Source organism: Papio anubis, chromosome 1 (assembly GCF_008728515.1).
Source record: "Papio anubis isolate 15944 chromosome 1, Panubis1.0, whole genome shotgun sequence".
NCBI classification, from domain to species: Eukaryota; Metazoa; Chordata; class Mammalia; order Primates; family Cercopithecidae; genus Papio; species Papio anubis.
The window spans coordinates 5,736,339-5,763,135 of NC_044976.1; the positions used below are offsets into that span (position 1 = coordinate 5,736,339).

At 41.7% G+C, this 26,797-nt stretch overlaps 1 protein-coding gene and 1 long non-coding RNA gene across 18 annotated transcripts in view; both read left to right on the plus strand.

Annotated features, from left to right (window-relative positions):
* Positions 1 to 26,797, plus strand: part of CAMTA1 (calmodulin binding transcription activator 1) — a 953,012-nt gene that overhangs the window by 64,553 nt on the left and 861,662 nt on the right. The gene's annotated exons all lie outside the window — the stretch shown is intronic.
* On the plus strand, positions 1,036 to 26,631 carry LOC108585018. Of its 2 annotated transcripts, none has more exons than XR_001900796.3 (4): positions 1,036 to 1,537; positions 10,427 to 10,510; positions 24,691 to 24,796; positions 26,085 to 26,631. It is a non-coding gene; the product is annotated as an uncharacterized LOC108585018 (long non-coding RNA). The 2 variants fall into 2 exon arrangements; XR_002523243.2 differs by lacking the exon at positions 1,036 to 1,537 and adding an exon at positions 3,816 to 4,927.

Here is a 26,797-nt window from a genome sequence, read left to right on the forward strand (position 1 = left end):
TTGTTTGTCTAGCTGATCTCTGTTACTGGTTTCTGTAAGATCACATCATCTTTTTTGTCCTTTGGCAGCAGAAGTTGTAGGTTAATAAAAATTAAAGCAACTTTTCTTGCCACTGAGATGGGATTGAAATGATCTCTAACTCTTATTTCTTCAGCCATGACTTCTCACATCTTAGAACACATTAAAAATAAGAATATTTGTAGGACTTACCGGAGAATGAATGAATATCCTTGAGATCAGAAACCACTGGTCGGGGTTAAAGTGGCTTAGTTCCCCTTGCAAGGCATGTGTAACCCGTTTACATTGAACTTCATGTCAGTAGGGAAGTGTTTGGGAAGTGCTGCTCTAGGCTAATGTTCTTCAGCTTTAAAATTTTCTCATGGCAGGTCATTGTAGCTTGATATGGATTTAATATTAAGAGAACCAGACTGCTTTAAAAAATTTTAAATTGTGGTACAATATACATGTATAAAATCTGTTGTCTTAACCATTTAAACATTCACATTGCTGTGCAACCATCAGCACCATCCATCTCCAGAACTCGTCTCATCTTGTAAAACTGAAACTCTGTACCTAGTAAACAGTAACTCCCCATTCTCCCTACCCCTCGCCCCTGGCAGCCACCCTTCTACTGTCTGTCTGTATGAATTTGACTATTCTAAATATCTCATAAAGTGGAGTCATACAATATTTGTCCTTTTTTTTTACATGGAGTCTTACTCTGTCACCCAGGTGCAGTGGTGCGATCTTGGCTCACTGCAACCCCTGCCTCCCGGGTTCAGGCGATTCTCCTGCCTCAGCCTCCTGAGTAGCTGGGATTACAGGCGTCTGCCACCATGCCTGGCTACTTTTTATATTTTTAGTAGACACAGGGTTTCACCATGTTGGCCATGGTTTGCCAGGCTGGTCTCAAACTCCTGACTCCAGGTGATCCACCTGCCTCGGCCTCCCAAAGTGCTAGGATTGCAGACATGAGCCACTGTGCCCGGCCTAGTATTTGTCTTTTTTTGTGACTGGTCTGTATCATGTAGCCTTACATCGTCAAGGTTCATCCATGTTGTGGCATGCGTTAGCCTTTCCCTCCATTGGAAGGCTGAGGTTGTTCTCTGCACACCGTGTTTTGTTTATTTGTTCATCCATCCGTGGGTGCTTGGGTTGCTTCAGCCTTTCGGTGTTTTGAATAATGCTGCCATGAACACAGGTGTCAAATCTGAGAGCCAGACTTCTTGAAAGGGTTTTTTTTTTTTCCCCTTTTATTTTTTAACCATTCCAATTAGAATTTAGCTTCCATTATTGCACTGAACCTTCTTTGTTAGATCACTGTGAAGTAGAAGGAACATTTTTCGGTGCCTTTTTAATGATGTTTCAGACATACTCACCCACTTCGGCTGTGCCTTCCCCCTTGGCTCTTGGGATGGTGCATGCCCCGTTTCTCTCCCGCTTACTGGAGATTTCCTTTGTGACCCCCCTCTCGCATCATTTAAAGGTGGAATTCCGCAGAGCTTGACCCTGGGCCTTCTCTCTGTGACCGTTAAATGTGGGTATTTCTCAGCAATTAGACCGAGGCTCTTTTCTTTTCCCTTGTTTTGGAAAGAAGAGAGTCAAAAAGACTTAATCAAATAGTCTTATCTTTTACATGAAAAAGATAACTATTTTCTTTAGGAAAAAAGGTGACAAGAGTATAAATAATCAGAACTACACTAATTTGTCTCTGAAGGAAATGACAAACTTTCCCCCAGCTTTGTTGAGATATGATTGACAAGTGAAAGGTGTATGTGTTCAAAGTATAAAACATAATTTGATATGTGTATACATTGTGTAATGATTAGTGCAATCAACCAGCACATCCCTCACTATATGGTGTTACTGTGTGTGTATGGGGGCGGAGAGGAGTGAGGACACTTAGGATCTGCTCTGTTAGCAAATTTCAGATAAACAATACAGTATTATTAGCTATAGTCACCATGCTGTACATTAGAGCCCCAGAAAATATTCATCGAATAACCAAAAGTTTATACCCTTTGACCACCATCTCCCCATTTCCTCTCCACTCCCTGTGAGTTCAGGCCCTTCACTATATTCATTCTTACTCTAGGTGACCCCCGTCTGCTTCCAGAGATCCAATCTGCTGATGGCTGCTAGGTTTGTTTCATGAACTCAGAGCTCTTTGCTGAGCCCCACTCCAGAGCTGCCTCCCTGCTGTCTCTGCTGAGTGTCTGATGGGTGCTCTAGCCTCATGTCTGAGATAGAGCTTCCCGATTTTCCTCCTGTGTCCCCTGCAATGTCCTCTCCTGTGTCCTCAGTGAAGGGTACTGAGCCTCCTAGGCTATCAAGTCAAATTTCAGGGATCAGTTTTAAAGTAAACTTTTAAATTTAGGATAGTTTCAGAGTTACAGAAATGTCTGAAGAATATTAAGGAGAGTTCCTGTGCATTCCACACCTGTTTCCCCCGCTAACATTACTGTGGTACATTTTTCACACCAGTGAACCAGTACCAACACATTATTTACACTGAACTCTACACTTTATTCAGATTTCCGTAGTTTTCCCCTAAAGTCTTTTTCTTTTTCAGATTTCCATTCAGGATACCACATTACATCTAATTGTCATATCTTCTTAGGCTCCATTAGTCTGACAATTTCTTAGATTTTTTCTTGTTTTTGTTGACCTTGACAGGCTAGGTATTTTATACAGTGTTCTTCAATTTGGATTTGTCTACTGTTTTTCTCGTGATTAGACTTGGATAATGGGTTTTGGGGAAGGAAGACCACAGAGGCAAAGTGCCATTCTCATCACATCATATCAAGGGTAGCTGCTCTCAACATGATTTACTACTGATGATATTAACCTTGATCACCTGGTTGAGGTAGTGTTTGTTAGATTTCTTCACTGTAAAATTACTGGCATTTTTGACACTTTCCTCTTCTTTTCATCTGTTTTGAATCCAAAACAATTCCTGCTGGTTCTTTTTCCCAAATAAATTTCCATTGTATCCAAGTCACCCTTTGCAGCCACCGCTGCAGTCCAAGCCACAATTGCTTGTGCGTAGATAGCATTGAGAGATCTTCTGACTCATGCCCTGCTTGTGCCCTTGCCGCCTCCTACCCAGTCCCCACCCGGATGCCAACATGGTCCTTTTCAAATGCCAGTTGGTCAGTGGTACTCTTGTTCCCAAGCCTTTGAGTGGCTTCCTGTTGTACTGGAGATACCACCCCACCTTCTAGACATAGTCTGCCGGTCCTGCGTAAGCTCATCTCTGTCACCTCTCCCGTCTCCTGCCAAGCCCCTCTTGCCTTGTCCTTTGTTCCAGCTACAGGTTTCTTGCCCAAGTCCCTTCAACACTCTCAGCTCCCTTAGACATGTTGTTGCCTCTGCTTAGAATGATGGTTGCCCTCCACCTTGTTTCACGTGGGATCCCAGCTTACATGCCATTTACGTGTTGTTTCTTCAGGGGACATTTCCCATCCCCTTGCAGGGTCCATGGGGCACTCTTGCCGAGTGTTTCTGGAGCATGCCACACTGCACCCCTGATGCTGGGAGTTACTTGTTCTATGTCGGAAGTGTTCGTCAGTGCTGGGGTGGAGAAGGCTGAGATGTGCCTCGGCGTGTCACTATGTGTCCCTGTTACCTGTGCTGAGCCTGTGCCAGAGTGGATGCTTGATAAATATTTGTTGACTGGATGAAATTTTTTAAAAATTAAAAAATTTTTAATAGAAATGGGGTCTCACCATGTGGCCCAGGCTGGTCTCAAACTTCTGGTCTCAAACATATGGGCTCAAGTGATCCTTCCGCTTTGGCCTCCCAAAGTGCTAGAATTACAGGTGTGAGCCACCGTGCCCAGCCTTAATGGGTGAATTTTATCTTTTGAATGGAAAACACTCTTCATTTTTAGCATGCAAGTATGCAAAAAAGTACTTGAATTTATTTTTCTTAGTCCATTGATTTAAATCCCACATGTATTCTTTTAAACGTATCACGTAAGGTGTTGTGGTGCGTACAGTAGTGGATCTAGAAAGTGTGTTCAGCCTCTGCTACTCCTGAGGACCCATTCATTCATCCCCTCATTCACCAGACAGTTATCGGGAACCTGGGTCTGCCAGGCCTAGTGCAGAGTGTGGGGATATGACTGCTTGTGAGTGAGCCTGTTGAGGGAAAGGGGAGAAACTTACAGATCCTTCAACATTCTAGTTGTGGTTAGGATAGATCTGAGCAGATTTCGTTTGAATTTTGGCTCTGCCATTTTTAAGATGTACACTCTTGAGCTTAACCTCTACCCGTCTGCAAAAATGTGGACAGCAGTGTCTCCCTTGTAAGTTGTGGAAAGAATCAGATAAGAAAAGGAATGTAAGATGATCACAGAGCTCATGTTTTTTGTTCTTGAGGTCCTCCGTACTAGCCTAAGTAGTTACATTAATTATTTTTGTTCATTCTCACTGTGAGGTAGGGATGTTACTGTTTTCATGTTGTAAATGAAGAAAGTGAGACCTTAGTTGAAAAATTAAATAGTTTGTCCAAGGCCACAGAAGTTGTAAGTGGGAGAGCAGTAACCTGAACCCAGGTTCAAGGACACGGCATGATTTTAAAGCCCAGAAAGGACTCCTTACATTCTGTGTAGCTACCCCATCTTTCAGTGTGGCTTTAGTCTTTAAAGTTGTGAAGACTTTTTAGGTATCTATTGGCATTTAAAAAAATGTAATAGTCCTTAGAGGGACGATTTCTTAAGCTATTATCAAGCTTGAATTTGTTTCTTAATTTGCATTTTAGAATGCAACTTTGACGTCTGTGACTTGGTGCCTGTGTTGAAGAGAGAGTGTGTGTATTGGGACTGGAGGATGAAGTTTGAAGTTAGACCCATCTGGGCAGTGTTTATCTTAAAGTGAGGATTGTGAACTTCTGATCAGACTCACCCGGAGGATTTACCAAAAATGTAAATTCCTTAACCCCTTCTTTGGTACCCTAAATTATAATCTCTTAGGGTAGGACTTAGAAAACATTTTTGCAAGTGATGTTATTTAGATAGTGGATTATTTTTTCATTCTGAAGTTTGAGAATCGATGAATAGAGGGAATGGGAAATGTCAGCTTCTTGATGATCCAGACTGCCCTGCAGGAAGCCAGGAGAGAGATGAAAGTGAGCACTGGTATGCCTGGCTAGTAAGTTTAAAAACAAATAATGTGGAAATAAAATCAACAGTGGGTGAATTTGTCTCCCTGTTGTTTTATTTTTTATTTTATTTGTGTTTGGCAGGAATTTGATTTGTATTTTATGATCCTTTTTCCCTAGTGGGTAGTGGGGTAGCACGAGAAGTGAGTGGGTCTAGGCTGTGGTAGAGTTGGCGCAATGCAGCAGGCCAATTGGAAGAAAAAATTTAAGCATATTTTGTGGATTAGCATGTCAGTTGCAAAAATAGAAGTATATCTAAAGCTGATTTCAAATAGTCTCTTTTTAAAGAAACTATGTCAGACTGTGCCCGGACTTTTGCTTTAGAAAATATGGTAATTTCAGGTTTGTGGCTAATTTGAAAATTAGTAATCAATACTAAGGGTTTTAAATATGTAGCTTTTATGTGTTTATTGTGTATTTCTATATTCATAAACATTGAGGATCCTTTTATTGTCTTATGTAACAAGAAGACAAGCAGCTCATGGATGGCGGCTCCCGTGTGCTTCTCCATGATCTCTCAGCTGCCTCTGCGTGGACGGCCACAGCATGGCTGCGTGCCTAAAGCATGCAGAGAGGGCAGCGTTCTTGTCTCGGGCTCCCCACCCACCATTTTTAAGCAGCTTTATTGCGGTATAATTGGCATACTAAGTTGCACATTGTCGTGTATGTTTTGCAAGTGTACATCTGTATACACCGCACGACCATCACCACACTATGATAATGAGCATGTTTATCACTCTCCAAAGTTTCCTGGTGCCCTTTGCCATTCCTTCTGCCCACCCTTCTCCTCCTTTTGTGAAAGCTTTGATGTTTTTAGAGGGGGGAAAAGTTACATTGTTGAGGATAAAATACTAGGTAGAAAGATACTTAATTTGTAGTTTTCGCTTTTTTTTATTTTTATTTTTGAGGAGTATGGTGGAAATAATGATTGTAGGTATAGGTTGCTGTATTATTTTTAGAAAGTTTTGAGAAACAGATTCTCCGAACAGACCATCTTGGAAGGGTTTGACAGGAAATATATTTTCAGGAAGGCTGGAATAGAGGTGGAGATGGTGCCTGCTGGCAGGAGAGGGAGAGAGAGGAAGGACAGCACCTGCCGGCCACTTGCGGGTGAGCCACAGACATGAAAACCAAAGGCTGCACTTTTCTTTGGTTTTTCAGTAGATGGCATTTTTATCATGCTAGAAAGGCTAACGTGAAATGGTAATAAAAATGTAATCCCCACTAACTGGGGTATACTTAGCTCTAGTGCATTTTTTTTTGTTGTTGAATGGCATGCTGGCGATTGATTGATTTATATTTATAGATTAAAAATAACAAGCTTTGCCCTATCATTGTAATCACCTTTTTGCTTTTTTTTTTTTTTTTTCCTTCCCCCAGAGACAGAGTCTTGCTGTGTCACCCAGACTGGAATGCTGTGGCACAATCTCTGTTTACTGCTGCCTCTACCTCCTGGGCTCGTGTTCCTTCCGCCTCAGCCTCCTAAGTAGCTGGGACTAGAGGCGTGCACCACCACACCCAGCTAATGTTGTTTATTTTTGTGGAGATGGGATCTCCCTATATTGCCCAGGCTGGTCTCGAACTTCTGGGCTCAAGTGATCCTCCTGCCTCTGCCTCCCAAAGTGGTGGGATTATAGGCGTGAGCCACAGAACTGTGCCTCGCCTGGGTAGTTCTTTTTAATTGTTGAATATACTTGCTGAGGTTAGTTTCTGCTGCAGAAAGCGTTATATAATGTTAACAGGTATTTTGTAAAGAGCTAGTAGAATGTATAAGGTTTACCTGGGAGGTGGAGGCTGCAGTGAGCCAAGATCCTGCTACTGCACTCTAGCCTGGGTGACAGAGCGAGAGTCTGTTTTTTTTTTTTTTATTTTTTAAATACAGACTGTATAGGGTTTTTATTTTAATGGATTTCTTCAGCTGTCTCCTTCTAGCTTCTATGACTCTGCATTTTCTTGGCTCTTTATTTTTTATTTCTTTACAGTTCTTCCATGTATTTTGTTTTGAAAGTAATATGCCTGCGGTGAAAATGACAGCATTTCTGTCATGATTTAACCTTATTAGAAATGACATTCTTTGCTGTGTCTCTGTTTAGTTGAGAAGTGAACCAGTTCCCTTTGCTTACGTACTACTGCTTGGTGCGGCGGGGTAGGGTGGGGAAGATTTTTAACATTGAATACAAATTGAGTTTGTTGGAAAAGGTATCCCTATAAAATGTTGTCCAGGTAGTTAGAGCTTAAAATGGGTGATAATTTCCCTAGAAAAATATTCTTTGCTGTAACACTGATGACTTGATGGTCTTGTGAAAGTGAAACTTGGTGTATTTCTTCTTTCAGGCATATAACTCACAGATAGGGCAGTGTAGAGTAGTTTTCCAGTTTTAGATTAAGGATAGCTTGTATCCTATGCAAGGTTTTGGGGGTTGGTTAGGGTCTTTGAGTATTTCCTGTCTAATTCACTTACTAGTTACAAAGAGACAAGCTGTAATGTAGCAAGTCTTCCTTGAGGTAGACTAGCTTTCTGTACTCTTTGATGTAAAAATACCTGGTAGTTCTACCAGTTGGGGATTTGTTTGGGGTGAATGAAAACCCCTCAGGCTCAGTCTGTTCATGCACTGGTATGTATTAATTCAGTCCATTCGTAGTCATGAGCTGACTGTGCCTTATTGAAGAAAGGGAGGCTTCTGGAAGAGAGAGGAAGGTGGATAATCTGGGATCCTCAGGCACTGCTGCTGGCGCCTGGGAGTGGGGCAAGGAGACAGGAGGTTCCGAAGAGAGGACTTTGTATCCAAAGTTAAGACTTAGGCCAGCCCTTGATGGGGAGAGAAGCTACTCAGGCCCAATAACCTCAAAGAGTTCAGGTTAAATCGACAGTTGTCAAGTCTAATTCCTCTTTACAGCATTATTTCTGTGGGAAATGTGTGTGGCTCATATCCTTGCCACAGCAAACAGACTGGACTCAGAATCAGCTCTTTGTTGTCATAATTTAAGTGGAATTAGTTACTCCCTAGGGTTGCATTGCCCCTTGGATGGCTTCTAGCCTTCTTTTTACTTATTAGCTTATACTCTAGGTTTCTTGACTGTGAGGGACATAGTAAACTCCTGGTAGCCTTTACCTCCCCCTCCCTAAATAGGAAACTCATGTAGAAAACATTAGTTAAAATCCTTTATAGATTTTTTGAAACCACCTAAAATGTTATCATTATTGGCACAATTTCATTTGGAGCCATTCTGTCAGAACCACTAAGTATTTAGGTGAGGCGATTGATTTCATTCCCACGTGGAAGTTTGGTTGGTTGTGACATTCAGGCACTCAGAGTGATTCCTGACTGCTTGGAGATGATATCATGTTCAGGTAGTCTGGTGTCTGGAACTTTTGGCAGAGATTAAGCTGTTAGAAGATTTGGGCTAACATTTTTTTGTGTGTGAGTTGGTGAATTTTGAAGATGATTTAGAAGACTTTAAAAAAGCATCTGTGTGTACTTCATCATCTTGATGTCAAGAAGAGATTTTTTAAAAATACATACATATTTTAGTAATGAAGGAGGTACATAGAGATAGTTGATTTGAATGGGTTTACTTTTTCTCATTTTTAATACAAAATATTTTTGGGAAACAAAACTTGACTGGTGTTACACTACTGTCTTCTTGCTTTTTGTTACAAACATGCTGAAATGGTCTAAATAATGATGCTACTAAAACAACATATGCATTGTTTTGATGGGGTATTGATTCCTTCTATAGTGTTCAAAATTGCTTGCATGCCTCTGAGCAACAAACGCATATGTGACAGACTTTATGTGAGATGAGCATTCCAGGGAAATGAAATGCTAGTTTACTTTTCAGTAGCTGTGCAACTTAAAAAAAAAAAAAAAAATTGTGTTTTTTGAAACATGGCCTTAGGGCACTAACACACTCGGACCCAGTGCATGAGCTCTGCAAGTTATTTTAACAAAACCTAATCACAGGAACAAACATCTGGCATTTATAGAGTTTGTTTATTTATTGATTACCATAAGCCTCTAGAAAGAATATCCTGTTTCTTTTAATAAAATCCTTTTGGAAGTTGTCTATATTTTAATATCTAAGTGTTTTTGGAATTTAATTTTAACAAGGTAAACTCAAATGTTAAATATTGTGGGCTACAACTGAAGTAGCAGAATGGAAGAAGAAATGGCAAGTGGGGACTCTTGTAAAAAGAATGGTAACTAAGTTATTTTTCCTGGTTATGCTCCTCCCGTTTACTCTCCTGTATGGCAGGCCATTATTTACACTGCTTTGTAGAATCTGCTGTCTGGCAAGCACTAAGGAATTCGGATCCCTAAACCAGGGAGCATATAGCCTGCTAACGTTTAATTTTCAGAGAGGAGACACTAAAGATGATTGTGTTATGATACTGTTCATTTTATGTACTAGTGAAATGAATACTGAAATTATTTAGTATAACCATTAATTATAGTGCTTACCATTACTGCAAAGCTTGTCATGATTTGGGGGGTAGCTTCATGTTTCAAAACAAAACCATAGGTCTATCCTTTTAAAAAACATGAACTACTTTAGTTTGTTAATGGGGAAAGTGAGTAAATAATAACATTTTTTGAAAAAATGAAGCCTGTCAGATACAGGAGGGGAAAAAAAACCCTTGTAAATATTCCTCATGTCAAGCCCCTATTAATTCTGTGTAATTTCAGTAGAACTAGCAAGTTATTTTACTTAAAATGTCTTTTTTTCCCTGTGCGGTGAAAGTTGAATGTGAGAACAGATCTTAATAGATATAGTTACACAGTTTATTTTATCATGTATCACTTTATTGCTGTCTTCTAGAACATTGTTATACTAAATGTTCCAATAATGGAAATTTTATGCAGCTACTTCAAATGAAACAAATTTGCAAAAACTCAATTTTGGAACTCATTCCTTGAGGAGAGGAAAAAACTCACCGTGCTGTGACCACATCAGATTTCTGATATGTTAGCAACTTATCAAACACTGTCATTTCCAGAAAACAGGTTGTGGGGTCAAATGGAAATATCTACACTTTTGGTCACTTTCAGTTGAAGATATTTTAGGTTTTAATGATTGAATAGTGAAATTAAAAAAAATTGTTGGTAACAGGTAATGAAAGTGTGGTTTTGTATGTAAATAAAAATGGCTCTACACAGCATCAGGAATGATGGGGTTCAGTTACAGTGGAATCTTTTCAAGAGCTTGATTTTAAATTCTCAGAGATACTAGTTTTACTTACTGGAGCTCCTTTGTTTTGCAGAGATCATGATGCAGCCGTCCTTTTGGATTTCTTTTTAATAATGTGTGACCCTTCACCTTTGATCCCCTGACCTGCATTACCTTGGTAACCATTTCATTTTTTAATTTAATTTCATTTTTTAATTTTGGTGTACAAGCTGTAACATTTCATCTTTCAAAGTGTAACACGCTGATTTCCTCAAATAGAGATACCCCTTTGAGCGATAAATTTGCAAAATGCTGTCTTCATTTTCCGTATTAAAATTCATTTCAGCTTTAAAATAAAGTGTAATCTGTGTTTTCATCCTTTTAAAATTTAAGTTTAATGAGTGCATTTCCCCATACAGTATATTTCCTTTTTTATTCATGTTTTGCAGAAGCTGAATTAACTTGATATTTACATATAACTTACACATGCCCAGGACACCCATACCTCTTCTCTACTCCCAAACCACCCAAACCATTGCCCCTCACCTTCTCAATACATACACCTTCACCATCACCACATACCCCTTCCTCTGCAGAGTAACTTATCTTTCTTTCAGAAATAGTAGCAACTTGAATTTATTAGTCTTAGCTGCCACATTATACATCCTCAGATTATATTTTGTATTCTGAAGTATTTTGGGGAGAAAAAGCTTAGACTTTTAATTTTAATTTCATTTAAGGACTAGAAAAATACAAAGTTGTCTCTTTACCCAAGTTCACCTTTCCCCACTCTTTTAATATTTTATTTCTTTAATTTGAGACATAAGAACAAGCAGCAATTTTAACATGACCAAAAAATGTACTTTTGTCTCTGCCAAAACCTGGTCAGCCAACCCTGGTGGTCTCAATACCAGATTGATTTCTGCCATATGCAGTTTCATGACTGTTTTTCAAACGATGCATTTTTATTGTATTCCTCTTTTCAGAAAATTCTTAACCTAAAGCAAAACAAAACAAAATCAAAAGAAACCAAACTTGAGTCAGTTCTTTGAACTGGCAAGATACTCCTAAGAAATCATGTCCTTAAAAAAAAATCACGTGAATTCTCTCAGCATGGCCCACTGAAGCACAGATTACTTTTTAAGTGTCTCATTATTTTATTCTCTAACATTTAATGCTGATGTTTTAATTGCACACAGCTGAAGCTGCTAAATGAGCACTGAAATGGATTTAAGTCCTCTCTGAGCTTTGTTGATACCTATAAAAGTTTATATCATTCATTAGAACCACAAATTAAAATTAGTCGTGGTTAGCTGTTCACTGCCGATTGGAACTCGCGCGAACACTTTTGTTCAGGCTCACGAGCTTGTTCTTGCCTGGTGTACTTGGATACTTGAAAAGCTGCCTTTGGCCTGTTGGGTATTTTTTCTTTTCACAGATTTGCAAAATATCAGAGCTGAGAAATACAAGTAGGTAAAGCATCCTATGATTATAAAGCCCCTGTGATTTATAATGTCCCAGTAGTCAGGAGCAAGTTTTTTGCTAAACCTTGAATTTTAAGGTGATTTTTTTTTTTTTTTTTAAATAATGCTTTTCACAGTTGTGCTGGCATGTTTTCCAGATCCCCAAAGACCTTTTTGCCTTAGGTATGTCCTTTATTTGTTCTTTGATGCCATGTCCTTCTAGCACTAAAGGAATGGCGTCTGTCTTAGTGGATGGTACATGGAAGCCCAGGGCTGCGGGAGGCCGTGACTGCTTGTTGCCTCCAGTCCTCTTGCTCAAGCAGCCCCAAACCGGCTGACCCCTGAGGGATGAGCTCCCCTGGGCTCCCCTGGGGCTCCCATCTGCCTTTGAGGCAGACAATACTGTATTTGTAAGTCCACTGGGAGCTGAAGAGACATTAACAGGTGAAGACGAGAAAAGTTTTTATTCTCTTATTTTATTTTACGATTAGATCAGTTAGATTTTCTTTAAAGTTTTCTGCGTAGTACATTTTAAGATAACCTCATTTTTCTGAGAGCGCTAATCCATGGACACATTTATGGCTTATTTCCAATGAGCATTGTGTATTTGGTTATATTTAGGACATTTAGTAGACTGTAAGCCAATGGATGTTTTTGTAAATGTGATTCATTGAGAAAAACCATCTGAGAGTGAGATAACCTGCTTTGGACTAGCAAAGTCTCTGGATATGTTATTGGTATCTGTTGAGGTAGTCACACAAAACTGAAATACTCCAACAGAAAGACTTCAGAAGACTTTCGTTTTGGTGTAAAAACAGTGAAATTAGCTGTTTGACTTAAAATATAGGAGTTGTAAGACATTTCATTGATGCCACTTCTGTTTTATCCTCTGTGAAATGTAGATACTGTGTGTCTCCCACTTGCTTCTTAGGGTTGTTGGGAGGATAAATGAAACTGTATGACAGACACACTGGGAACTCAGAAGAAAGGTGCTTTTGAAACTGAACCTCATCCTGTGGCTGTGCTGTTGGCAGGCATAACCAGCGTGTTGAGAGGCAGTGGTAGTGAACCCCGTGGTGAAAGGCCAGGACTATGGGCTCTGGAGCCAGGCTGCCTTGGTTCGAATCCCATCTCGACCTCTTGCAAGTGGTCTGACCACAGCAAATCACCCAACCTCTCTGTGCCTGAGTTTCTCCCTCCTTAAATTGGGGATAATAATAATAGTACCCACTAAAGGATCCTGGTGAGTTTTAGCTGAGCACATGTCCACAAATTGCTTAGAGCAGTGCCTGGCGTGTAGTGTGGCTGATCCTCACAACCAGAAGACCCCAGCAGGGGGACTCACACCTTACAGAAAATCAGACTCAAAACAATTCCCCAGTAGTCTTCTAACATTGACTTAGAGACCCTTATATGTTTAGAGAGAGGAACTGAATAGTTTATGGTAATTAGACACCTCTAAAACAGATGCAGGTTCAGGTGCATAAAGTTAAATCTGGGTTTTTAATCTCTTAGGAAGAAAAGTTTAGATCACAGAGAGCTCCATAACCCTTTGTTGATAGATTCTTTTAACTGTTTTTGGCTATGGAGGGACTAGGAAGGAAACCTGAGGGACAGACCCACCTTTTACCTAGTCAGCCTTTCTCTTTCCCTTTTATGCTCGGTAAGGTGTCTAGGTAACTTTGAAGGGGTCAGAGGGTTGAACTGTTTCAAGGTTTTTACCCAGCTGCGTGAGGCTTCGGTGTCCTCTTGAGTGAGATGGAAGGGACATCCCTGCTTTTCCCGAGAATGCCTGTTACATATTCATCCCAGGGCTTTCCATACATTTTAATCATCCACATTTATCTACAAGGTGGGTGGTATGTTCACCCCATTTTGCATGTGAGAATGCTGATGCCCAGGTAGGTTAAATAAGTTCACCCAGGCTCACACCCTCAGTAAATTGCCAGACAGGCACTTAAATGCAAGTGCCACTCATATCACGGCACTACTGCCTTGCATTGAGCTGCAAACCTGGCTGAGCCACTCCCAAGAAATGGTTTTGCCCTTTTGGTTGTAGGGACCTCAGCTGTATGCAGTATCATCCTTCAGCCATCAGACCTTTTTTTTTTTTTTTTTTTTTTTTTTGGAGATGGAGTCTCGTATTGTCACCCTGGCTGGAGTGCAGTGGTGCGATCTTGGCTCACTGCAACCTTTGCCTCCTGGGTTCAAGTGATTCTCCTGCCTCAGCCTCCTGAGTAGCTGGGATGACAGGCGCCCACCACCACGCCCAGCTAATTTTTTGTATTTTTAGTAGAAACGGTGTTTCACCATGTTGGCCAGGCTGGTCTCGAACTTTCCTGACCTTGTGATTTGTCCTCGTTGGCCTCAGAATGTGCTGGGATTATAGACGTGAGCCACCGTGCCTGGCCCAGACCTTTTAACGTAACAGCACCCCTAACTTCTGAAGGCCCCTAGCTGGCTTCAACAACCGCCCCTCTCCCTGTCCCCCATGGAGGGCTCTGTCATATATGTGTTACTTTTAGGGACTCTTACTACCAGTGGCTTCCTCAATCCTGGCTGCACGTTCAGAATCCTGTGTACAGCTTTTAAAATAATTCACTTTTTAAGAAACGCTTGCCCTATCCCAAGACTCTTGTTCTAGAGAGATCAATAAGTTCAGAAATACAGGAAGTTTATTTTGTAAACAAGAAAACAGGTCCTTAAATTGTGCACATATGGATCTGTGCTTCTGGAGTGTGGGCCAGTGCTATTAATTGTGTAGTTGACTCCATTGTAAGGTAAAATGAGTTTTATGGGCCAGTTTAGTTGTTCAGCCAACAATTGTTAGTACTGTGTCTGTAGGAAAAGCTCCTGGCATCCACCCTGTAGAATGCCGTCTTCCGTGAGTGACCACTTGATCACCACAGAAGCCAGATTGGAATTTAGTTAGAGTGAAATGAAGTAGAGGGCCCTGCTTGCTTTCTTGTTCTTTCAATTTTCTTTTTTTCTTCTCCTGTCTTTTACGGGTTTATTGTTCCTTTATTTTTTTCTCCTCCATACTTCCATCTTCCCTTGTTTTATCTTTCTTCCACCATCTGGTGTATGTTTACAGTGTATCTGTCATCAGACTGTGAGGTCCGTGAAATCCTTCAGGTGTCTATCACAGAGATGACGTACAAATGAATGTTTATTTTTTATTTTATTTTATTTTTTTTTTGAGACGGAGTTTAGCTCTTTGTTGCCCAGGCTGGAGTGCAATGGTGCGATCTTAGCGCACTGCAAACCTCCACCTTCTGGGTTCTAACGATTCTCCTGCCTCAGCCTCCGGAGTAGCTGGGATTACAGGCGTGTGCCACCATGCCCAACTAATTTTTGTATTTTTAGTAGAGACAGGATTTCACTATGTTGGCTAGTCTGGTCTCAAACGCCTGACATCAGGTGATCCACCTGCCTTGGCCTCCCAGAGTGCTGGGATTACAGTGGTGAGCCGCTGCGCCTGGCTAAATGAACATTTCTTAATTTATGTTAGTATCTGTCTTTCAAAGAACTAGGCACTGCCCATCATTAGCTTGAAAATTGTCAGATTTTGTTTGTGATTGTCTATCCTAACTTAGGTGGTTTATCTTGAAGAGCTTAGGTAATTTAGCCTCATAGATTTAGATAGGTCGAGAAATGGCAGGCTTCAGTCACTGAATAGTACAGAATGTTGGGCAATAAGATGGATTTGGACCATTCAAGGGAGCGCTTATATCAGGCTTTTAGCATATCTGCTGCACAGTTTTTAGATCTGGAAGGTCTGAGATCATCTGGGTTGGACCCTCCATTTTTGGTGTTGAGGGACCGACTCCTGAGAGAGAAGGGTGCTTCTTTGATGCCCGCCTCCAGGCCAAGACTTCCCTCCTCCTCCTCTGTGTCCTTATCTGAGTGAGAGTTGGGATAGTGGAGAGCAGAGACAGTGTGACAGCATAGCTGCTGTGATTAACTCCCTGCCTCTGGACATGTTGGAGCAACAGGCAAAGTAATCCTGCTTCTGCGCTCCCCCTCTCATGGAAACAAGTGATAGAAGGTTAGGGCAGTTTTGAGGGCAAGCAGTGGACTTCCTCACTGTGAAAGTCGGGAAGCTTTGGGTGTGCCCTAGACCCTGTCCTGTTGGCCTTGGCACCACCAAGTGGGCTGCTTTAGGGGTCCATCCTGATAGTGTTTAACCCTGCTTGAGGCTTTTGAGGACACTAAGAAACACATGGTGAAGGTGTGGAAAGTTTTTTTGTCATTCCTCAGTGAAGATCTGCCCTCGGTAGAAAGGGAGTTAATGAAGGAGAAGTCGGCAACAATATTGCTGCACGGTCAGGAAATAACAGAAAACATCTCCTGTTTGTTCTCATTTGTGGTGATTGTTTCCCTGGGAAACTGTGGCCGTGGTTACCATCATGCTGTGTGATGCGCCTCAGAATCCTAGGATTAGACCAGATTTTCCACTTTCCACACACATCTTCAGGTGTGGTCGCAAATACTCCATATGACAGACTGTCACATACACTGGCCACAGAACTTCAATTATTCAGGCAGGTTGGGATATCCAGCCCCTTTTCCCTCTTCTGTGTGGATCCTTTTGAGTACCTTATATCTCTAAGCCTTTCGTATTTCCAAAGGAGAAACCAGAATGACTTTTGCCACTCTTTTGTATTGGTGGGAAAAGGACTGGTAGGGGAAACTAGCAAGGTTTGACCTGGAATCTGCTTTACCTGCTCTAGTTCACCTTGGAGCATCTGACCATACATAGGTCCTTGCACATAGTAGACACTCAGCAAACATTAGCTGTCTTTTCATTTCTCATTAGCACAGGTAATTAGGAACAGGAGCTGATAGACTGCACGTATCTGTGCAGAGATATATCTGTAATTAAAGTTTTAATTAAAGAAACACCAGACCAGGCAGATGGTTCTTATCCTCGCATCCTGTAAACCAAACAGCCGTGGCTTTTCGATCTTGCAAACATGCAAAGCTGAGAGTAGCACCATTCGTGGTGGTACACCAAAGGGAATAGGTTGTCTTATAAACTAACCATAATCTAATTTTGGTAGCACTCTATGTGATGCCAGATTCAAGGATAATCATTGCAGTTTGAAACGAAAGACAATACATCAAAGTTATGTCCCAACCAAAGCTTTTAAGCCTCAAGTCAAGGGCGTTACCACAGCCCAGCTCGTAGATCACAAGACGTGTGGTTTTGTGCTAGATCACAAAAGCTGACAAGGTGTTATTTAGGATCATCAGCTAAATACAGTATGAAATTAGAGTGCGATCATTCTGTTTTTTCAGGCATTGCCACCGTATAGCAGTACAGAATTGAAAAGTGACTTGTACCTGCCTGCCTCGTGCAGATCCTCTCAGCCATGTCACAGTGACCTTAATGGTCAATCGAGTGCAGAATTAGAAAACAAAAAACAAAAACACCCACAAAGAGTGACAGAAGAAGACTTCTCTCACATCTTAGCACTTCTCCAGGAACCGCTCCCCCAGGAATCCCAGCCATTTGTTTTAGTTCCGTTGCCATCAGCAGGAACCTGGAGCAGTACAGGGACGTGGGCAGATGGTAAAATCCATGGCAGTTCACCATGACTGATTGGGCTTCACCCATTCCATAACCCCCAGTTTCTTAACCCTCTTCATAACCCTTCACTTTGTCACACATGTCATTTTCAGGCATTCAGTGCAGATAGGCAACTGTACAACAGGATTACATACTAGTTGATACAACTATGTTTTTATTACCTACATCTCACTAATTCATTTTTCTACTTGGTAGAACCAGTACTGAAGATGTTCATTTCTTACATCACAGCGAAGAGTTTTAGTGTAGAGGCTAGGAGAATAATTTCTACTTTGCTGAACAGTGAAATACCTTACCATCCCTGCACTTCTATTAAAGGAAGTAGAGTTTCCGCTTGAAAAAGAGTCCATGTTATACCAGGATATATATAAGGATCTTCACATTAAAGACTATGTCATCAAATGTAGAGCCTGAAAGTATTTTATCTTAATACCATCTATAAAACTCAGTCATCCTAGGAGAAACGTGTGTGTGAGTGTAGGGAGACGTACCAAATTCACAAGACCCTGTGATGTACTGTGAGCGAAGCCTGTGTCTTGCTGGTAGACAGATATGTGTGCATCACTTTCTGGCTTGGGGAAGACTTCAGGTGTTTGGTGAGATGTCCTTTGGTTTTAGAAGTCAATTAAATGTAAGCTGCTCTGAGTAAACAGCCATTTGTGGTTGTGTTTAGAAAATATTGTAAGATCAGAATTGTGCTACTAGGTATTAGGTTGACATTTTACATGTGGGATTTGAACTTGACTATGAAATCTATTTCTTCTCTAATTTGATTCAAGACCTGAACATGTAACCTTTGAGTGTACAACACAGCTTTAGATTATAAAGGCTTCTTTTCCTTTTTTCCTTTTTTTTTTTTTGAGACAAAGTTCTTGCTCTGTCACCCAAATCAAGAACCCATCCACTGGAGTGCAGGGGCATAATCATAGCTTGCTGCAACCTTGAACTCCTAGGCTCAAGCAGGCCTCCTGCCTCAGCCTCCCGAGTAGCTAGGACTACTCGTGCTGCTGTGCCTATTTTTTTTTTTTTTTGGTTTTGTAGAGATGGAGTCTCTGTTGCCCAGGCTGGTTTTGAACTCCTGGGCTCAAGTTTTCCTCCTGCCTCGGCTCCCAAAGTGATGGGATTACAGGTATGAGCCACCGTGCCTGGCCCCGTAGGAGGTTTCTTATAAAGTGAAACCACTTGTTACTCGGAATGGCATTATGCCTCGCTTCAGGGTAGGAAATAGAGAAGCATCAGCAAACCCACCTGGAATGGTAGGCTTTTTATTTCTCTTTCTCTAATAAGGTTTTTTTTTTTTTAATTTAATTTATTTTTATATTTATTTTTATTTTTCATTTAATAGAGACAGGGTTTTATTCTGTTGTCCAGCCTGGAGTTCAGTGGCACGATGATCACTCACTGTAACCTCAAATGCCTAGGCTCGCCTCTGGAGTAGCTGGGACCAGAGGTGCATACCACCATGCCCGGCTGACTTTTTTTTTTTTGTGGTATAGATAGGGTCTCGCTATGTTGTCCGGGTTGGTCTCGAGCTCTTGGCCTCAAATGATCCTTCTGTCTCAGCCTCATGGCAACCTCCACCTCCTGGACTCAAGCAGTCCTCCCACCTCCTGAGTAGCTGGGACCACAGGAGCACGCCACCACGCCCAGCTAACTTTTCGTGTTTTTGTAGAGACAGGGTTTCACTGTGTTGCCCAGGCTGGTCTCAAACTCTGGAGCTCAAGTGGTCTGCCCGCCTCGGCCTCCCAAAGTGCTAGGATTACAGGCCTGAGCCACTACGTCCAGCCTCTAACAGATTTTAAGGAAGCTTTTGCTCTATCTGATATCTGTATGATCATGGGAGGGGGGGTGGAGTGTTCTGCCCACCCCAAAGTGACTTAAATTCAAATATTTATTTGTTTGTTCAATAAATACTTATTGAATACCTAGTACTAGGCACTGTCCTAGGTGCATCTAGAATGAAGCAATAAACAAAACCATGTCATTCCCCTCGAAGAACTTATTTTCTGGTTAGGGGAGAGGAATAATAACCAATAAACAAAAATAAATAGCAGTAATTGAGTGCTTATATATGCCAATTACATTTATTAACTCACTCTTCAGAACACTGAGGAAGTAGGTCCTGTCATTATCCCCATTTCATAGACAAGGAAACTGAGATACAGAGAAGTTGAGTTAACTTGCTCAGCGTCCCATAGCTAGTAAGTGGTGCTGTTGCGTTCCCATCCAGGTCATTGGACTCCAGATTTCATGCCCTTGATCACTGTGGTATTTTGTTTCTCTTTTAAAAAACTGCCCAATCTGTTTATTTCTAAAGAAAGAAAGAAATGTCAGTGATAGTGTGGTGAACAGTGCAGCAAGGTACACAGGGAGAGGGTTCTTGGATGTCCGTTTGTGTGTGCTATTCTAGTGTGACCGAGTGAGTATCTCTCATGAGGTGAATTGAAGGAAGCAACACTGTGACGACTTGAAGGAAGCAACCCCGTGACCACGTTGGTGTCTAGAGTGAGAGTATTCTAAGCAGAGGGATCTACAAAAGCAAAGGCCCTGAGAGAGATAGAGATTTGGCAGTGGCGAAAGAGAAGCCAGGAGAATGACATGCGCAGAGCATGGGAAGGGGCAGGGGACGTGAGGCAGCCAGGAAGCAGTGTCCTGTGCGTCCCGCAGGACTTGGCACGGTTTTTTGGTTTTGCTGGGGATTTTTGAGCAGGAAAAAGACATGACAAAAAGGATCATTCTGGGCCGGGCGTGATGGCTCACGCCTGTAATCCCAGCACTTCAGGAGGCCAAGGCGGGCGGATCATGGGGTCAGGAGTTCAAGACCAGCCTGGCCAACATAATGAAATCCCGTCTCTACTAAAAATATGAAAAATTAGCTGGGTATGGGGGCGGTTGCCTGTAATCCCAGCTACACGGGAGGCTGAGGCAGGAGAATCGCTTTAACCCAGGAGGTAGAGGTTGCAGTGAATGGAGGTCGTGCCACTGCACTCCAGCCTGGGGAACAGTGCAAGACTCTGTCTCAAAAAAATTAAAATAAAATAAAATAAAATAAAATAAAGTAAAGTAATCACTCTGAATGTAGTGTAGAGAATCTTCCAGGGCAGGGCCAGCAGACCACAGCCCATGGCAGGATCTGGCCCACTGCCTGTTTCTGTACAGCTAGCAAACTAAGAATACTTTGTATGTTTTTAAATGGTTGAAAAAACATCAGTATTTTATTTCACATGAAAATTATATGAAATTCAAATTTCCGTGTCTGCTTCAGTTCCAGTTCTATTGAAACAGAGCCACACTGTTGTGTTTATTATCTGAGGCCGCTTTTGAGCTGCTGCAGCCAAGCTAAGTAGTTGTAACAGGGAGCATATGGCCTGTAGAGGCTGAAAGATCTTTACTGTCTGGCCCTTTACAGAAAGGAGTTGTTGATCCCTGATTTGGAATAGAAGTAGGGAGACCAGTGAGGAGACTGTTGCAAGAACTGATGGTGGCTTGGACGAGGGCGGGAAGAAGTGGTCATATATGGGATATGTTTGAAAGGAAGAGCTGGTAGACTGTATTCATATAGGAAGAGTCAGAAATGATGACCATGTTTTTGCACTGAGTAACTGAAAGAATGCTATTCTTCTTTACTGAGATCAGGAAGACTGAGAACAGCAGGTTGGGGAGGAGGGGTGAAGAGAATGCAGGTTGTGTTTTGCACGTGTTGACTGTAGGATGCCAAGTGGAGATGTTGAATAGGCAGTCGTATGTTTGAGTTTGTAACTTCAAGGACAGGCTGAAGCTGGAGCTAGACTTTGAGTGTTTGCAGCATATAGGGGGTTCTAAAAGCTGTGGGACTGGATGCAATTTTCTAGGGAGTGTGTGCAATAGAGAAGTCCAGACGTGGAGCCCTGGGACACCCAGTGTTAAGGGGAAGCGGGTATAAGGGAAGCAAAGGAGAATGAGAAACAATCAGAGAAGGAAGACAGGAGATGGGGGTGTCCTGGAAGTGCATGTTTCTCTTTGCTTTGCTTTGCTTTTTTGAGACATAATGTCCCTCTGATCTCAGCTCGCTGCCACCTCCACTTCTCGGGTTCAAGTGATTCTCTTGCCTCAGCCTCCCTAGCTGAGATTACAGGTGTGTGCCACCATGCCTGGCTAATTTTTTTATTTTTAGTAGAGACAGGGTTTTGCCGGGTTGGCCAGGCTGGTCTCAATCCTGTGACCTCAAGTGGTCCACATGCCTTGGCCTCCCAAAATGCTGGGATTACAGGTGTGAGCCACTGTGCCTGGCCAAGGAAGTTCATGTTTCAAAGCAGAGTGATCATCTGTGTCAGATGCCGCGAAAGGTGGAGCAAGATACAGACTGGGGTTTCACCGTGGGCTTGGCAGCGGGGAGATCGTTGGTGACTTTGATAAGAGCTGTATGAGTGAAATGATGAGAATAAAAGCCCAGTTCCAGCTGGTTCAAGCAAAAATGACTGGATAGGGAGCTGAGCTGGTGCTCTGAAGGAATTCCGCTTTCTGCAGCTTAAGCGTAGGGCAGGAGAGGGCGGGAAGTTGGATTTAACCTGGGATTAGGATTTTGCCAGGTGAGTACAGTGGAGGGAGGAGGCATAAGGGAGTTGAGCATTGCGCAGAAGAGTTGATGTGAGGATTGAGGATAGACCGTGTGGTCTAAGCCAGGCAAGGAGCCAGGAGGCATGAAGGAGCTGAGAGTCAGTAAGAGGTCATGGGGTCAGTGGATTCAAGGAGTAGAGTCAAGGAGTTGCTGGAGTAGGCATAGTCGAAGAATACAGTGCTTGAAATCGGTATCATGGAGCGGTCCGTTTTGGTTACATCAGGTCAAGGGCTCTACTGTACGGTAGCAGTGTCAGTGAGTCACGTGTAATTTTTAATGTTCTAGTAACCATATTTTTAATACGTAAAAATAAAGGAAACTAATTTTAGTAATATATTGTAATATATTTCATTTAACCCAATATGTCTACATTACATGAACATATAGTGTAAAATTGTATAAATAAGTATAAAAATTGAGATGTTACTTTTTTTGGTATGAAGTCTTTGAAATTGGTATATGTCTTGTATTTCCATTACCTTCTAATTTGGAGTAGACACATTTCAGGTGCTCAGTGGCTGCCATACTGGACAGCTAGTGAGATGGCCACGGAGTGTAGTCCAGGATTATCACAGAGGAACTGGTTAACAGAACAAGGAGGCCATGGTTCATGAAGGATTGACCGTGTAGATCTAAAACCACTTCTGATTCCTTCTGAGGGGAGCAGGGCTGAAGAGGAAGGAGGGGACACTATGGCGGTTGGTAGAGGTCATGTGCTTCAATGGCTGAACCTAGCAGGCTTTTACCATGCAGAGAATGTAGCTTATTCTCCACACACACACACATACACACACACAATTTTGTTTGGCTTTGATCCACACAAATGTGTTTTTAAAGATTAATAAAAGTTGATAATATCAGGTATTTTTTAGCCTTGTAGGCCAGGAAAAAGTAAAATATTTTGAAAGAGTAAACAGGAGCGTCCTCAGCAGCATACATGCTGTTACTACTTTTCATCTTAATCATGTGAGCCTCTCATGAAAGCCTCCAAGGAAGAGGTTAATGGTTGCCCCGATTCTGTACCTTTATCAGGTTTAAGCTTACTTCAGGTTCCCTTTAGTTTGTTGCCTGCAGTATCATGATTAACTGAAGAATTCTCAAAATTTACCCTCAAAAATGCTACAAACCCCACTGTTAGGAAGCGAGCCCATTTTGAGGCAAGTATTTATGAACCCTGTGTTCTTGGATTCCTTGTATGTTGAAGGAATCATTACTTACTCATTTTGTGCTAAAATCCTGGGAATGTACAGTCTTAAGTAGTCTAGAGCATGTCAGTGTCCCCACCTTTGGAAATCTCCTGGGAGCGTGCAGAGACTCTGGTTTATCATTAACTGTGTTGCTTTCCTATCTTTTACACAAAGTATTCTCCTTCCCGCACCATTGTATTCACATGACAGAAAGCTCAGTTAATGCCATTTAGTAATAATGAAAGCTTACTCATTACATACATTTTCTTAAACTCTCTTTATTCTAATTAAAATGTTTCCATCTGATGAGGAAGTGTATGGATACCAAGAACTGGAAATTAAGCAAGAAATTAAAAGAACATTAATGGCTTTCTTGTAATTTGTTTTGAGGTTTTTCTTCCCACTAAATGGTGTTTTGCTTACAGAGTCACCCCTCACACAGAAATCTTTATGACGAATGGACTGGAATATATCCCAGCAAAAGAAGAGCTATTTTATGATACCACTTGTAAATTATAACACATGTTATGGAAGTATTTGCTTTTTAAAAAATATTAGCTTTTTAAAGGCATTGTTAGTATAATTTAATTTGGCGCACACACAATTCTAGTTTCTTTGAAAGTGAAGGTCAGTGTGTATGTGTAGGGAATTAGGAAAGTGAGAGTTTTGACATTTAAAAAATTATTTTCTATTTATACCTGAGTCATTAGAATGCTCAGACCATCCAAAGTATAACATTTAAACTTGTAATTCATGCATTCCTTCAGAAATTTGCTGCTGAAACTTACACTTTAACCAGCATAGCCAGCATAGCCTTAACCAGGGCAGGTATTTGGTCTGCAGTAGGCAAGCCTTTGTTCCCGTCCCTCGTCTTCAGGCTGCGGAGTCCGCATGCATGCCATTGCTCTGGTGGTTCTTTTTCTGGTCATTTGGACTTGTCTCTACTAATAAAATATTCATTAACTTGAAACTCCTACCTCTGAATGTAGATGCAGGTGAAAGCAGAGAAATACCAAACCCACCCCTTCCTGATGAAGTGCAACATGCCCCACCCAGCTGCAGCTCACCTGCTTCCTCCCCTCCCCTCTCCTGATGTGTGGAAACTTTTTCTGTCCATTCCTACTTGCTTTTCCCTTCTCTGCACCAGCCCTTCCTCTGGAGGGCAGCCCGCATGCCACTCCTCCCATGCCCTTTTTCTTGGGAACTGTGTTCAGCACAGCCTGTCCTTTGGTTCACTCTTACCCTGGGCCCTGCTTCCCATGTCCTGTGAGGGCCCTTGCCATAGCATATTGTGATTTATTTCTGTTGGCGTCTTTACTCCACTCAAGTGGGAGCTCCTTGGGCAAAGGTGCTGGGCCTCCCTCGTTTTTGTTTTCCTTGAGCCCACCATCTGCACGTGGTTATGGGTGGATGAATGGGGGAAGTGACAGTGGGGTAAACGTACCTTCAAGCCCAAAATGTAAACTTAATAAGTGTTTTGGAGGAAGAGAAGAATAAATACTGTTTTTGTTTATACAGGTCTTAAAATTTTGGTAGCAGAAAGCAAATGTGCAAAGAGCAATGGAAAACAAGTCAGAAGCTGCTGTCTGATTCCAGAGGAACTCGTATTTTATGTAAAAAAAATGTAATTGACATTTGATTGCCTTGAAATCTTCCATTTGTTGTGCTGATATCTTAAGTAACTAATTATTTAGTTGAATAACTGCTAGGGAAATAGGCCATAAATGTCACTAGTGCTTTCCCTTTAAGAAGCCCACAGCTCTTTTCACAGCATATTCTTTTTAGTACCTGTTCTAGGTTTGTGAAAGTCACTGGCCTGTGTGCAATGGACACAGGCCTGAATGTGATGTTTTACTCACATTGGTCCGCTGGAATTAAACAGTCTTGCTGATATTCAGTTGATTTGAGGTTTGGTTGGAAATCAGTCCCAAATTTCGGAAGCAAATGAGGCAGAACCCTCCACACATGTTCCCAGCTCATCCCACGAAGACTCATGAGCACAGTGTGGAGTGTTTTATCTAAAGCCACTCCATTTTTGACCTTTCCCCCAGAATAGGGAGGGAAATGAAAGAACAGATCTGTGGCTTGCCTTCAGCTTCACTGCATTTTTGGTCATTTTAAGGGCCCCTGTAGAAGTCATCTTTCACTTGTTAGGATGTTACATTAATTAGGAGATGCTAGTCGTTTTGTTCATGGAAACTGGAGTATCCCTTTGAAGTATTATATTCTTCTAATCTATGAAACTGGCCCAGGAAGTAACAATGGGAAGTGCTGGAAATGTAATTGGTGAAGTCCACTTTCTTAGTCCTGTGCTTCAGCAGAGAGTCTGTAGCAGGGAACCTCTGGAATCATTGTGTTCTGTTGTATCAATATGTACTTAGACATGTTAATCTGAATTAGCGAGTTGATTGTACATAATGACTCCCCTAGGATGCTATGTTAGAAAAAAACCCCAAAACTTAAGTAGTTTGCTGAATATGCATAGTAAGTAAAAAAAAATCCTTCCAAAATTAGTGTTAATTGAATCTGAGCCTTGATCTTCTTTGAACCTTTAATTTTTTATTTGATCTTTTAAAAAAGTTTCGTGGCCTTTTAAAGATAAAACCTACAACCCAATAAAAGTTATGCTGTAATGATTGCAAAAAGACCATTGTATGAGACCCAGTTTTGGATTGTCATAGGCGAAGAAGTCAGACATATATGGTTGTATATACACGTGTATAGTATGTGGGTGCGGGTAGATACATACCTGTTCATCTGTATACATTTGTGTGTGTTTAATATATACTTTAGTTTGCCTTTACCTAGATGTCTCCTTCTCTCTCTGCCTCTGGAAATGGGGCAAATTTTCTTCAGTTAAAAACAGAAATAGAAGCAACGGTTTTGACCCATTTTACACCTATTTATTTCAGGCTCTCACCACACACTTGTTCATGGGCGCAGCAAAGAAGAGGGATCCACAGAGCTGGAGCCGTGAGGGCTGACACATTGGAATGAAAGCTGGCAGAATTCGTAGGGAGAGCTTTCCCATCCTGCCAGCCCCATGTCTGGCTTTAAGACAGTTCTATTAGTGAATTAACTGTTCTCAAAACCCCAAATTAATTTGAACCGAATGTTACTAAAAATGAAATAGAATAAAGTGACCTACTCTTGTCTCATCCGGAGTTACTATGAAGGAGCTCCGCAGCCTGACTGAGCTTTGGAGAGCAGGGCTCTGTGCACACGCCTCCCGGTCCAGAGGCCTCCGTGACCATCCGTGATGCCACTCTGTCCCCTCAGCAAGCTGCCTTTTTCTTACTAGCACCTGCCCCAGCGGTGGTATGTTTTCCTGTCAGTTACCATCTTCTCATGAGAATGGAAGCTCCATGAGAGCAGGGCCTTTGTCTTGTCTCCGTGTATCTCCAGTGCATAGGACAGTGCGGACACAGTGCAGAGTCTAAATAAATGCTGTTGAACGAATGCGTGGGTCACTTGCGTCGCGTCCTTTCTGAATGTTTTTCCTTTAACTTGCCATTTACATAGACCTTTTCCAATGATAAAGCAGTGAAAGTTTGGAAAGAAGCATAAAGCTTTTGTTGTGATTGAAGTAACTGGAAGCCTAGTTCAGGGTGCTGTGAGAAGCTGG